The sequence below is a fragment of the Drosophila guanche genome, unplaced genomic scaffold (genome assembly GCF_900245975.1).
Source record: "Drosophila guanche unplaced genomic scaffold, DGUA_6, whole genome shotgun sequence".
Lineage (NCBI taxonomy): Eukaryota > Metazoa > Arthropoda > Insecta > Diptera > Drosophilidae > Drosophila > Drosophila guanche.
In genome coordinates, this window is record NW_022995752.1 from 334,578 (window position 1) to 346,859 (window position 12,282).

General features: G+C 46.7%; 1 protein-coding gene across 7 annotated transcripts in view; it reads right to left on the bottom strand.

Moving 5' to 3' along the window:
* The window catches only part of LOC117587998 (brain tumor protein), a 29,062-nt gene that overhangs the window by 10,915 nt on the left and 5,865 nt on the right, over positions 1-12,282 (bottom strand). The window contains exons 1-2 of one of the 7 annotated variants that reach the window (XM_034279015.1): positions 5,688-5,839; positions 569-838 (exon numbers count right to left, since the gene is read on the bottom strand). The gene's annotated coding sequence lies outside the window, so the exon portion shown is untranslated. Of the gene's footprint in view, positions 1-568; positions 839-925; positions 942-5,552; positions 5,568-5,627; positions 5,648-5,681; positions 5,840-12,282 lie in introns of those variants that run through there. The other 6 variants (XM_034279012.1, XM_034279014.1, XM_034279017.1 and 3 more) reach the window with 6 other exon arrangements.

Consider the following 12,282-nt stretch of genomic DNA (forward strand, 5'->3'; position numbering starts at 1 on the left):
CCCCCCCCCCCCCCCCCCCCCCCCCTCAAGCATAGACTTTCCACCCGGCAACCGTACAAACAAATGCAATAAACGCACGCACAAGCAGACAAGCAGCAGCGCACCCCTCATTCACATTCACTCCCTTGGCGGCGGTTCGTTCGTTGCCTTGGACAGAACTTTACAGGATCTAAACAGGAGAGAGGGCAGAGAACCAAGCCATCCACCCCCCTTGCCAAAGAGTAAACAAAAAGAAACTTCTCCAGAGTTCCCAGCTCCGAACTTCCGTCAACAAGAAAATCAACGTAAAAGGCAATCGCAAAGGGGAATGGGAAAGCTCTTTCGCTTTGAACGCAGCGAAATCAACCCCGAAAAATGAGCGGGGGAGCGAAAAGACATCGGGTTGAAGGGGGTGCTTGATGGCAGAGGGGGGGAAGGGCATAGGAGCTGTGCAACTGTCTAGACTGGAGTACATTTATCATGCACACAAACATACATACATAAATGCATTTGTATTTATATGTATATGCACATCCCGCACACAATTCCAACTAACAGGAGTGGAGTGGGGAACTGGGCGACGACTCACCTTTACTGTTGGGTTTTTGTATATCTTGTTGAATTTTCTATGTCTAATATCCGCGCTTTCGTGCTTCCGTTGCTCAGCTTGCGGGAGTTGTTCCTCTGTTCTTCCGTTCCGTCTAGTTGTTGCTCTCTGCAGTCACTAATCTGATTGCTCTCTGCTTGGTGTGGCTGTAGTTGTAATTGTGTTGCTTTTGTTTGCGGGGACACGCTGAAACAGATTTGTGTAGCATTCTTTTCGGGTGCTGTCAGTTAATGGCGGCGCGCGCACAAAATGCTACAATGGAAAAACAAAAATAAATTAATATAAAAATATGTTTTTATATCCGGTGAATGATTATTATTCTTGGTTAATTAAACTAACACAGTGGACTATACTATGACGTGAGTGTCTGGGCAAGGGTACTGCACGAAAAAAACATCTACTGTCCCGCGCGACGTGCCGCGAATGGCAGTTCAGTTACCAGCAAAACTAACTGCGCATAATGCAGCGACCCGGGTAAAGCTCCCAAGCAGAAGCAGCAGTAGCTCAGTCGACGTCGACAGCGACTGCGACTCAACTTCGATGTCGCCACCTGCAGAATGAGCGAGACCACGTCCTGTGACTGGGGACCAGACAAAAATATCCAGAAATGCAACTCTGCATTTCACGAGGCGACTGGCTACGTCAGAGCAGGGTCTGCTCCCGGTTAGCAAATTAACGGCAAAATGCCCACAATTACCGAGACAGAACAGGCGAAAAATCAATATACTCTCACACACTCAATGTTCTACTATTCACATGCATATAACGGCAACAAGCTGCGAGAGAGCCAGCAAAGAGGATAGCAACAGACCTGAGCGCGAGAGAGAATGAACTAGCGCGCCGAACTGTTGAATGCCGGTCCGGGCCAGGACCAGAAACAGCAGAGCAGAGAACCAGAGAAGAACAAACTGCATTCCCCCTGGCACTAAGAGTTGTTGTTGCTGTTGTTGTTTAGCAACCCCTAAAACAATATGGCGGTTTCCAGACCAGACTAGACCACCCACCCACCCGAAAAACTCTCGAAAAACCTCCCCCTCATGAGCAACAATTTTCCGTGGTAGAAATTTCGCGCGGGCTACAGGTTGCGTGCTCCGAGAGCCAGCGCCACAGAGAGAAGAGATATTTCAGCGAAGAGAGGCGAACAAGAGAGAGAGATAGCAAGTAGGAAGAGTTCTCAGAGCCCGCGTCACTGTTCTGCCGCTGCCTGCGCATGTTTTTTCCCAATTTGGGCAACGACCGCAATAAGCAAGCGAAAGCAATAGCAACAGCTCTCTTTCTCTCCCGCTCTGACTCACTAGATGTGAACTGTGGGCCGGTGGGCCTGTGGGTGGCTGGCGGCATGACTGTTCTATGTTGCTGTAGAAGTTTCGAGCAGCAGGAAGCGCTTATGTTGCCGTCGCCAGCAGTGCAACAGCACAGCAGCATAACGGTGAACATTTCTGTGAGAAGCGACGAGAAATACCCAGACGACGGGCACACACAATTTATTGCATACACATGTACACACATAAATATGACCAAAATAATAGACCCACTTGCAGAACCTGCATAAAATAGAGTCTAGGTTCAGTCCAGTTACAGATTTACATCCGTCTGTAAATGTGAAGTTAAAAATACATTAAAGACGAGATCCTTCAGGGCTCCATCAATCTGGATACAACAAGAAATGGAAACATCTTTACTTCTACCCTTTTCGCAGCTAACTGAGAAAGCCTACAGCTCTATCTCAATTCCTGGGGCCCACGCCAGAAAGTGACTCATAAATAAACTTTGGGCTCTAATGGTAATTTCAACAAATTAGTTAATATACACAAGAATAGCGATAAAACGTCACCGGCATATCCAATTCACCGATTCCTTTTGGTTGCCGGCAGAGGTTGATAGTGGGTGCGCTTTGTCTATCGATTAGATTAGCACATTTCTGATTGGAGCATGGCCCATGCTCCGCAGCGAGGAGGGGGTGTGCATCGCAGGCCAAACTGTCGAACTGTCAGTCCGATTGTATATCATGACAAGATAAATATCATTCGGGCCATCAGAAGAAGCGTCCGGATCTCAATATCTGCGCCATATGTTTTCTCTGAAGTGGATCGCTGAGGGAAGGGGGGAGCAAGGGGTACCAATGAAATGTACAAATTCCAGACGACTTGTAAGTGTTTAAAAATAGAGAGAAAAGGGGCTAATAATCAGACAGTGCACTGCACTCTGTCTCTCCCTCCCAGCAAGTATAACATAATAAAGAGAGAAGAAAAAGAAGAAGGGAAGAAGTGTAAAGTGGGAAGTGGAACAAACGGCGCAGCCATTACTAATTCAAAACAATTTGTACACGATTATGAATTTCATGGCTCAGCAGAGTGGCAACAGCCAACGGCGAGGGCCCTCCTGTTGGACACGTCGGTGGAGATCGTTATATTCCCGACGGAACCAGGGGGCCCTGCTAAAGACACAGAGAGCCAAGTTCAAGCCATAGGTGGTGGAGGGAGAAGTGAGCAGTTCTGGTTCTGCAGAACTCCTCTCCCCCCACAAACAAACTCAAAATAAACAAAGCTCTGTTCCACTTCCATTCATTCCCCGCAGCCGTTTGGGGTTACGACGGAAACTGCGACTGCAGCAGAGTTCAATGGTACTGTGTGCCCAACAACAAGAACAACAGCACCAAAGCCAAAGAGCATGTCGCACAGACACACACGCAAGTGTAGCGACACACGGATACACAGGGGCAGGGAGTGAGAAGGAAAGAGCCATAGCCATAAAACAGAACAAAGAAAACTACATTTACCTGATGCACACACACACACCCAACACACAAATACATGCAGGAGCAGCATTTCTTCTAGAAGATAAAATATTCGTCCCAATCGCAGTCCCGATCCAATCCAATACCCAGGTTGGGACAAAGGCACCGCCACAGCACGACCCGCCGCTGTTCGATGCAAATTCTGTCTGTACGTTCACGTTCCCCAGAATTTCGCGACGTTCCGCCCCACCCTCTCTCTGCCGAACAAATTTACAGGCAGGGGACTATGCGTCAGCTCTGCTCAAGCTGCTGCTGAATGAAATTTTATTGAACAAGACAATGGCGAAAAAAATCTGCGACGCCAGGCACAAGGGAGTTTTATTGTAGCCAAGAGCGCAAAAGTGAGACAGAGAAGGAGACGCAGACAGCAGCATCCAATTTAGCAGAGCAGAGCAAACAGCGTCCCGATCCCGACGCTCTCCCACGACTAGCGCCTGCCCTTTCCCACTACTGCGGCAGCCCGGCAGGTCAACGGCGTCGATGCAGTTCTTGTTTTTTCGTTGTCTTCTACCTCCTCCTCTCTTCCTGTTCTTTCTGCACAACAGTTTTCTTTCTTACTGCGCTTTGTAGTGTCTGTGGTTCGTGTTCTCCCGCTCCCTCGACGGCCATTCCCTGCTGTTGACAGACCATTACGCTGAGAGAGAAAGGGACAGATGAAGTATGGACTGTGTGTGTGTCCTGGCCACAGAGAAGCAGAGGAGACTGAATATTGGGACTAAAAGTACAGTGCCGGATCGCAGCATAGATGCAGCAGCACAAAAATATTGTCGTTATCTATTGACTGCATCCACTCCAATCAAACGGAACGTGTTCTGCCGGCTCGTTCCTCGTGTTAACGTCTGATAAATATTTGCTATCTGCTTTAACATTTTCAATTAGAGTTGTACCATTTTCGATTTCGGGAATTTTCGCCCCGACCAAGTGTGTTTATGTTCCATCTGGCGTTATCTATTACGTGGTGCAGCAAGCGCGACTCTACACTGCCAGATAATGGAAGCACACACAAAACAATTTGGTTCAGAGACCCCGACCCCGACCAAGCGACCCACTTCTGAAGCAAGCAGGAAATGCATTGCAGCGAAGACGCTGGAAACCCAGCCACTGGCCAATAGATTCCGGATCGAGGGCCCTAGAGCAAGAGCTCGCGATAGATCCCCAGCGGAGGCGACAGCTTTCAATCAGTCAAAGCCAAATCGAGCGTGAAACAACACACATGGAGCCACATCCAATGTTGTTTTTTTTTTGTCCGCTCCGTGTGTTTATGTTCGACGTTCGAGTAGAATCAAATTTTAAACACGTTTAGGTTTTGTATTTTAATGAGGAGGCCCCCGAGCGACGCTCGCACGTCGATCAGTCGGACCGGACCGTCTGGCTGCTCGTCAACAACAGTGATTAACTTTAAAGAACATTGCCGTAATTTTTTCTGTTTAAAATACACTCAGAAACAAGAAATAAACCCGAGTTTTGTTCTTCCGCATCGGAGCCACAGCAGGAACATCCGCAGCAACTTTAGCAGTCGAGTCTGGGCATTGTTTATACAGTTGTGTCGCAATAAATAGGATCGAGCTGAGGGTAAAGGTACCCCCCCCCCCCCCCCCCCCCCCCCTGGTAACCAACCATCGCCACCACAGATAGTGATTGTTTGTCCTTTGCATTCACTAGTGGGAGCGGGGGCACATCGATGCCGGACGCGACACGGAGGGCGGGCGTACAATGAAATAAGAAATGAGATAATAATAACAAAAAGCGCACAAACGCAGTGCTGCCCTCAACAACAACACAGCGAAGAAGAACAAACACAAAGCAGAGAGCGGAAAATACACGCGGGGGTCCAAATGGGGCAGAAGGCAGGGCTATGTAGCAACAATGCAAGTGATGCGCCGCACGAAGGTAAAAGGCGAGAAGGAAAACAGCACCACACACACACACACACACACACTCACACAGAATCACAATAAGGACACAGATACACTCGCACACAGTTGCAACCACGAACGCTTGCTTGCTGCCGCCGATTCTAAACAAGTTGATGAACTCTGCTCGCCAGCTACGGCGTCAGCGTCGGCATCAGCGTCATAGAGAGGAAGAGAACCACAGTTCAGTTTTATTTTTCACAAGTACATGGGCAAGCATATGTATGTATCAGTGCAAATGTACATATGCATTTACTTATGTGTTTGAGGTTTTTGCAGATGCGAGTTGCACTTATATTTATTTTATTGGATATTCCACTATTATTAATACTTTTTATTGCTTTTGCACAGAACGAACTGCACACGCACACACATAGACACTCACGTAGACGTAGACGGTGAGAAAACAACGGCGCGACGGGGCTGCTGCTTGTTGGTACGACGCGAGCGCACACGTTGCTTTTCAGTTTTTTCGCTCAAATATAACAAAAACCTAAATGCTAACTGAATTCCGTTGCTTTTCCGGCGAGTGCTAAGAACGGAATGAGCCATAGCAAAGAATAAATTTACAAGATACAAGATACACCAGAGGCAGCGGCAGCAGCAGCAGCAGCGGTTGCGTGGAACGCGGAACAGAGCGGTGTCCAAACGGAATGGAACGACGCGACGAAAAAACTCACTCAACCAGTTATCGCAGAGACAAAGAACGAGTGCGAGAGAGAGGCATAGCAAGCAAAATCTAGTTTCGAAGCGGAATGGAATGGCAATCGGAACATGATGTATGTTTTTACATTTGTATGTATGTATGTTCAGACAGCTAGGCAGCGTCGGCAGCGATGGAATCGTTGGCAGCGCAGCCAGCGATGAGACTGACCTCTGACAACCTCCTACACAGACACGCACACTAGTGCATGGAGAGCGTACCAGCACCAGAACATAAATTGCGCGAGGGAGCAGTGCACTCCAGAGCAATGCATGCAAGAGAGGAGTAAACGAGCGAGTGTGTGTGTGTGTGTGTGTGTGTGTGTGCGCGTGTGGGGGAACAGTGGGAGCCAGCGGCAGAAATATCAGTGGGCACGGTTAACTTTATGGACAAAAATGCAAAGTTTTCCAAGAATGAGTCAAAGCTTATAATTAATTTGTATTTATTCTTACATTTGTGTGTATATTATATAACATTTATTTCTGTATTGTCCATACAATTTGCATAAACAGGAATTGAGTTACAGGTACAGAACAAAGCAACAACAAAACCAGCCGAGCTGAACTGTTATTTCTTGTTCTCTTTGGTCTTTCTCTTCGGCTGGAGAAAGGAAGAACGGTCGAGAACACCTTCTCTTTATGGTCATAAACGACTAGTTTACACACTGTAACTTTAGTGCTGATGCAATAGGAGGAAGCGGGAGCCAATAGAGAGAGAGAGGGGAAAGAAGAGAATGTAAAAGTCTGCGCGCTTGCGTCATGTGCGTTTTCGTTTCGTTCAAAGCGGAGCTTAAGAATAACGTGGTGAGCCGAGACGCAGCCGCGGTCAAAGCCAACGCCGGACACAGCGCGTATCATAAACCAGTCTAGAAACCCGCACGCCGCTTGGCTATATAATTATGCTACTCTTTCAACGAATGTACATGTATACACACACGTGTATGTTAAGCAATATGTGTATGTGTGGTTGGAAGCTACATAGGGCCTTAAACTCTGCTTGAAGTCAAGGTCAGTGATTTCTTGTTCTCTCTTTTGGACAGCATTGCCAATTTCGATTGGACGCCGTGATTGGCTGCGTGACTCACGCAGCAGGCAGCGGATGCCGAGGAGAAACACGTCTGGTATGGCTCCACACACCCGCTGCTCTTCACTTACCCACCAGGACACAGACCAGGGCCAGATTCCAAGAATTTCCAGAAGTTCAAGTGGTGGCTGCACAGGAAACAAGTGGAATATGGCACAGGGAGAAGAGATGAGATGCTTTGTCTCCGCCTGCTTTCTGCTTTACTCTGTTCCATTTGTTGCCAGTCTCTGTGATCGATGTACCCTTGTCCCCCACCGACTTAGCAAAGAGCAAGAGCCAGAGACAGCGCTCGACGCGCTTTGTCCTTGCCAGCGGTTCATGAACCTCCTGTATATGACGGACAGCGACGTGGTTAAAGTAGCAAAAAGATACCGATACGGCGGCAAAAAAGTCAGCGTCATGCCTACAACAAATTCCGCCAACCTTTCAATATGTGTGTGTATTTTTTTGTGTGTGTGTGTATGGATGTTTGTACATATTTCATTGAGAGAGCAAGAGAGTATCTGGCACACGGACATGTACGTCTAGTCGAGGGCACAGCCCAGCATTCATTTCCCCCAACCTCAACCTCAACTGTTTTATTGCCATATTGACAGACGATTCAATCGAACTCGTTTCAATAACCCCGCACCCCAGCCACACAACCAGATAATTCCAGAGACGGCACGAGGGGAAGGGGTCGCGCGATCCCTTTTAGCAGCTGTCGCCGATCTACCCCTGCGCTTCCACTGCCGCGCACTGCCGCTGCCACTGCCACCAGATGTTTCCCTCTCTTGTAGAACGATGATCGGAGGGCAAAGCCAACCCCAACCTTTAAACCATCCAACAACAGCAACAATGCACACGTATTTGTTATGGCTCTTACAATAATTTTTGGAAAAAATGTGACACTTGAAACCGGAAATTAGCAGCAGCAGCTGTCGCTTTCCCACTCGTTGCGTTTGCTCCGCTCATTTATTTTATCCGCGCCGCGCTCTTAGCCAGGTGGGGAAGAGAGTATGCTTATGCACTTACAAAAGAGAGCTCAGAGTGCAGCTTCTCTTCTTCCTAGGACACAAGGCTGAACGAACGATTAATGCCCTGTAGCCACAATTTTTAACTCTACGAGTATTTACGGTTAGTTACACGTTTCAGTTCCGGAATACGAGCGATTTGAGCGGTTGGAGACTAACACACTCCCATACAAGCAAAGTCTGTTTCATACAAAAAGAACAACAAATTCCCTCATCAGCTCTTCTTACGCTGTTGAATTGCTCAATTTGGGTTGGCAACAGCCACACCACACATAAATAAGTAGAAGAAAACGAAGAGGAAGAAAAGCAAGGTAGAATATAGAGAGGGGGGTAATTATGTTTTTGGTGGCATAAGGCATTGTAACTCTAGCCTCGTGGCCCGCATATGTATGTATGGCTGTTAGTAGATCCGAGAGGCAACCCAGGCCCAGGTCCGAGGTCGGGCAAGGCTGACCGTTCTCGTCTTTCCACGCCTATCATATCCCCTTACGTTACCACTAATAAGGGCTCTTTACTGAACTCTTCACTCACTCCCTCTCCTTTTGATTGCTGTGAATGTGTCGTCTCTGCACTGACCTCATAATTCGCATTAAGCTACAAAATAATCGAGGAAGATCATCATACAAACTTCTCCGAACCCCTCCCTCACCATAAAGTGCAGGAAATTTCAATCAACCCGTTGAAATCCGAACTTCTGCGGGCCTAAGCTTGAGCTTTTTAGATACCCTCGCAGAGAAGATTATTTTATCAAGATTTTTGCGCATCAGAGAGAAATGTATGCGCCTTGTATAAAATTATGTATTTATGCTACCTATCCGTAAACAGACAACACAATGGGCTTGTTCGCCAGGATCCATTGAATCGAATATGGTTTGAGTTATTTTTGAAGGCCTTAAGGTTATTTTAACATCGGTGCTGGTAAAAAATGTCCATTAATTTTTTCTTCTGCTGCTTTGTCTGTGTTCCCCTTTAGTCTTTTTTTTCGGGTTCTCAGAAAGTTCGCGGTTTGGTCAAAATGTTGCGAAAACGATGAAAAGGGGGAAGGGCTTTAGCCGGAATTGGACAAAGGTGAGCCGATGAGAGCCCAGGGGGGCAAGGGACAACGAGAAACAGAGCTCAAATGACATTAGTTTGGACACAATAAATAAAACGTTAGCAGCGCTAGAAAAACAAAGACAAAAGCACAGCAGCAGCAGAAACCCCAAAAGTCAACGAACGGCTAAAAAATTCACGAACTTGAAAAAAAGTGTGTAGCCAACGTTGACGCAGGCAGAGGCAGAGGCGATGTCAATAAACCAACTATCCCGCGACCTGCGTCGCGGGCCATGAATATAGCCACAAAAGCAGAAGCAGCAAAAAAAATAGACAAGAATAAACTTGTTGCTCAGCTCATGCAGCAAAAGCAACAAATTACTTGATAAATGTCCTGTGGCGGCGGACCATTTTCCATCTGTACATACATACATACATATGTGTGTACATAAATATGTACATGTGTACATGCATGTGGCAAAAGCTCAGCGCGGAAGTGGAGGAACAACAACCAACGAGAATATTAAGAACGCATCGATGCCGTTGGCACATGTTTCGCATGCTTTATGGGCTCCTCCATCTATTTCCATCTCCTTCTTACCAGATAGAAGCGTTCATCAAGCGTACGTCCTACTGATGCCCTGGCTGAGGGTATAAGCAGTGGGTGTTTTAGTCTCACAATCTCGCAAAAAAACACAAACAAAAATGTTTGTGCCTTATTAACAAGTTTTATAAAAATCAAAATCTAAACGGGATTTATAGGGTGCGATCGTGGGGGTATTCGCTTCGTTTTGATCTCTATCACCCACATGTCCGGTATTGGGTTTCTAGCACGAAGGAAATATAAGGAGAGCCTAATGGTGATAGATTTATTGCCGATGCGAAAATAAAAAGCTCTTAAGTACTCATATTATTCTCTACTGAAGTATCCTTCCTTTTCTGCAGAAAAAACCAATGTTGTACATGCAGCACAGGAATTAAAGGAGCCCCCAGGACGGTTGGTGGAGAGGGTGGTGTTGTGGGTAGAGTCATTTACGAGCTTTGTCACTGCGTTGTGTTCAAGAGGGTGGGACCTCGTGTGTGGTGTGTGTAGGCGGCACTCATGTAATTGATGAACGCTCTTAATTATTGCTGGCTTTAACTGTCACTTTTAAGGCCATTTATCCAGAAAAGTCCTTCCTAATGAGGGCTCTCGTACCTGCGATGCTACATGTTCCATTCCCCCTTGGTTCAATGCCACAGCTGTTCCAATTACCATTTCGTTCCTCTTGCCAATTCACCTTCGCACACAGTTGCGCGATCTTCACACGCGTGGACAGGGCGTGGGGGGGACGGGGGAGTGGTTGACGGGGGTTTGCTAAGCGTCTGTTCTTTTGTTTCAAACTCGTTTGTTGGCTAGGCAGAGGCTGTGGTAGAATCAGAGGCAGAAGCAAAGGCATTCCAACTTAACAAAATATAAAAAGCGCCAGGTTATACTAAGCTAATACATATAAAATACATATATATGTACATACATATTTATGTTTGTATGTAGTTGTATACTTGAACCCCGTGACTACGGTTCTCTTTGTGATGACTTGGTCTTGGCCGAATTCGCTTTGTCTTGCCTGCTTTATCATTATCTCTCCTTTGCTTATTTTATTTGCTCCGAAAACTTTTCTTTCTCCCCGCTTTGTGTCTGTGTCCCCCCCCCCCCTGCAACACACCTACACCTGACTCATCACCAACCAACCAAGCAGCTGTGTTTCAATCCCCAGTTCCACATTACCCCTCACTCACTTCCAAATTAGAAGTTCTAATGTCTTTGTTGTCTTCCTCATGTTGCGTTCTTTCACCTTTGAGACGGGCTGGCTCTCTTTTGAGATTGTGGAAATTTTTGTGGTATGTACGAGCATTTTAGCAGGTCAACGTTCATAATTGTCTGTATTCTGTGGCACTCTTTAAGCCAACGAACCGGGGGAACGCGGTCTCCTTCTCTCACACAATTTTAATATTAGATGCGGCAAATTATAAAATTGTTTTTTTTTTCCAACGGAAATGGCACTTTGTGTCGATCCAGAATGTTGTTTTCTGAACAATCCCCATTGTACCCTCATGTTAGGTGGGTACATATTTGTTAAAAATGCAAAAAAGAGTAGAAGATATCAAAATTCAGTCATCCAATGTCTTTGTGGTAGATGCAATTAATCCAAGTAGCGGATAACTTTTTGCATTACTCCTCCTCTCCAGCATTCGCAATTCGCATTCCATTCTGGTTATTTCTAAATCAAATCTGGAAGTTCTGGGCTTGCAGTTGGAACGTAATTCCCCTGTTTAAAGGGGCCACACCAAAGATTAAAGGTTGCCAACAGATTAGGGAGAGGCTTGCGTATGGCCTATGGAAACAAAATGGAAACAATTATTTGATTCCATAATTATGGGGATTGTCTATTTGGTAAACGGGGCGGGTGGAGAGGCCAAGCCAGCAGTAACTTCCAACATCATTAACCAGTTCTACGGGTATGGTCGGTTTCTTCCGAGTTGTCTGCAGTCACGAGTAAATGAACCCGAACCTCGAGAGCGCGACCCGCCAACACAAGACCAGAGAACTCAAACAACAACAGCCCAGCCCCCGAGCCCCCAACAATCATATCCAAACAACTGCCAATCATCGAGCAGCGAACAGCGAGCATCGATAGCGGCGTTGGCGTCCACGAACATTGACCTTCATTAAAGAACAAGAGGAAGAACCAGAACAAGCAGCCCCAGCAGCAGCGTCAACATAGTTGAGAGCGAGCTCTCTTGTTGTTGCTGTTGTTGTTGCATTTGCTGTTTCTGTTGCTGCTGTGGGCCATCAATCACTCTCTTGAGCGCGAACTCTCTTTCGAGTACTTCCCAAACGAGGCAGCGGGGTAGCAGCGAATTATGTGCCAAAGCCCTGCCAAAGGTAAATAACACTAAAACAAAAGCCCAGCTTACCACTTGTCCAGAGAGGAGTGCAATTAAAGTCGCTACGTGAGCTTATGACGTCATAAAATTGTAATCAAATATTCCTCGGAGGCCGCACCTCTACCCGTACCGATGTAAATGATCCGTGTCCCCCGACTGTCTTTGTGTAGAAAAAATGCTGTCTCGTTTGGCCAGTACTTGAAGATCTTTCTTCCTCTGCGAGTCGC